Genomic DNA, 2,642 nt, shown 5'->3' on the forward strand with positions numbered 1-2,642 from the left:
AAACATTGTGCCTTCTCACACAACCAAGTTTAAAAACAAAGTTTTAGTAACAAAAACGCAACCAAAACACAAAAAATTGAATTGTATGGAAGTCTCACAACAATAATGAACCGTTCAGCCAGACTGATAAGAGGGATGGAAGCAGCGGCTGTCAGAGTGGGGTTGCATAGGAAAACTCTGCCAAACTCACCCAGGTGCAGGTGGCTGTTGGCAGATCCCAGGCATGGGGTTGCAAGGGGCAGACCCAATGAGGGCATAAGGCGGCAGGCTGACCACGGTCACACACATTCGAAGGCAGATAAACCAGGCGAAGGAGCGAGCCGTGAGACAGACCACGCAGGCCCCAGCGGCTTGCAGGAAGCAGCAGAAGGGACCATTGTTGCCCCTCTCTGACCCCACTCCCACATACAGCATCCCAACTCATCGACTGGGTTGCCCTGCCCTGGTGAACACCTAGGGCTCCGCCCCTCATACATAACAGGTGCGAACAGACCAAAACACTGTGGCTCAAGAAGAACTCAAAGCCCCAGAACCAATAATTCTAAGTGACCAAGAGATAGTCAACCTATCAGATGCACAGTTCAAAACGCTAGTGATCAGGATGCTCACAGAACTGGTTGATTTTAGTCACAAATTAGAGGAACAAATGAAGTCTAAACCAATTGAAATGAAGGGAAGTGCACAGGAAACCAATAGTGATGGAAAGGAAACTGGGACTCAAATCAAAGGAGTGGACCAGAAGGAAGAAAAAAATGACCAAACAGAAAAGAATGAAGAAACAAGAATTCAAAAAAATCAGGAGAGGCTTAGGAACCTCCAAGACATTTTAAAATGCTCCAACATCCGAATTATAGGGGTACCAGAAGGGGAAGAGGAACAGCCACCAGTGGAAAACTTATTTGAACAAATAATAAAGAACTTCCCCAATCTGGCAAAGGAAATAGACTTCTAGGAAATCCAGGAAGCTCAGAGAGTCCCAAAGAAGTTGGACCCAAGAAGGAACACACCAAGGCATATATCATTACATTAGCCAAGATTAAAATGAAGGAGAGAATCCTAGAAGCAGCAAGAGATACGGGGACAGTCACCTACAAAGGAGTTCCCATCAGACTGTCAACCGATCTCTCAAAAGAGACCCTACAGGCGAGAAGGGGCTAGAAAGAAGTATTCCAAGTCATGAAATCCAAAGACCTACATCCAAGATTGCTCTATCCAGCAAAGTATTCATTTAAAATAGAAGGACAGATAAAGTGCTTCTCAGATAAGGTCAAGTTCAAGGAGTTCATCATCACCAAGCCCTTATTATATGAAATGTTAAAGGGACTTATCTAAGAAAAAGAAGATAAAAAGGATGAACAGTGAAAGGACAGCAAACTCACAGTTATTAAGAACCACACCTAAAACAAAAGCAAACTAAGAGGACAGCTAGATCAGGAGCAGAGCCACAGAAATGGAGATCACATGGAGGGTTAGCAACAGGGGAGTGGGAGGAGGAGAGAGGGGGAGAAGGTACAGAGAATAAGTAGCATAGACTGTAGGTAGAAAATAGATAGGGGGGAGGGCAAGAATAATATGGGAAATATAAAATCTAAAGAACTTGTGATATGTGGACATAAACTAAAGGGGCGGAATGGTAGGGGGAGGGATGTGCAGGATGGAGGGGAATGAAGGGGGGAATAGGACAACTGTAATGGCATAATCAATAAAATATATATTTAAAAACCTTTAAAAAATAAAAGCCATCCATAACTGATGAACATGTGCACATGTCTCTTACTGCCTTCAACCTCTGCTGTAAGCTTCAGGCTCAGGAATTCAATTGCTTATATGTGACAAACCTACAGATAATATCATACTCAATGATGAAAAACTGAAAGCTCCTTCTCTAAGATCAGGAACAAGACAAGGATGCCCACTTTTGTCATCAACTAAGACTTTAAAATACATCCTAAATCTGCCCAATTTTCTCCACCTATACTCCATACCAAGCCACCATCGTTCCCATGGATAACAGGAGTGACCTCCTAACTGGCGTTCCTGATGTTATTCTCATTCTCAAATCTATTCTTCAGTTAGTAGTAGTTTAAAAATGTAATTCATTTGCTCAAATCGCTCTGAATAAAATCTAAATGCTTTGCTTTGGTTTACAGGGATTTCTATGACTTGGCCTGTTGAACTTTCCGATCTAGTCTCCTGCAGTCTAGCTAGCCACACAGACCTTTTATTTTTATTTGAAACACTAAGACTCATTTCTGCCTCAGGGCCTTTGCCCTGGCTGTTCTCTATGCTTGGAATGCATTTCCTCCAGATATTCATGTGGTTGCCTTCTCATTTAGTGCTGGGCTCTATTTGCACATTACCTCCTCAAAGCCCTATGTATTGTGGTATTGACCTATCACTCTCCAGCCTCTTCTTTCACTTTGTTTTTCTTCAGAGCACTTATTACTTAAGATTATATTACACATGTCCTTATTGTTGATCATCCTCAATACACTATAAGCACCATATGAATGAGAATTTTGTCTTTTTAATTGGTACACCCCTAGCACCTAGCGCCTGGCTCAGAGAAGGCACTAAAGCGTTCATTGAATGAATGTGAGGCTCAAATAAGACAATACATATGAAGAACACAGAGCAACCAC

Source organism: Artibeus jamaicensis, unplaced genomic scaffold (assembly GCF_021234435.1).
Source record: "Artibeus jamaicensis isolate MK-2021 breed Jamaican fruit bat unplaced genomic scaffold, CSHL_Jam_final contig_469, whole genome shotgun sequence".
NCBI lineage: Eukaryota > Metazoa > Chordata > Mammalia > Chiroptera > Phyllostomidae > Artibeus > Artibeus jamaicensis.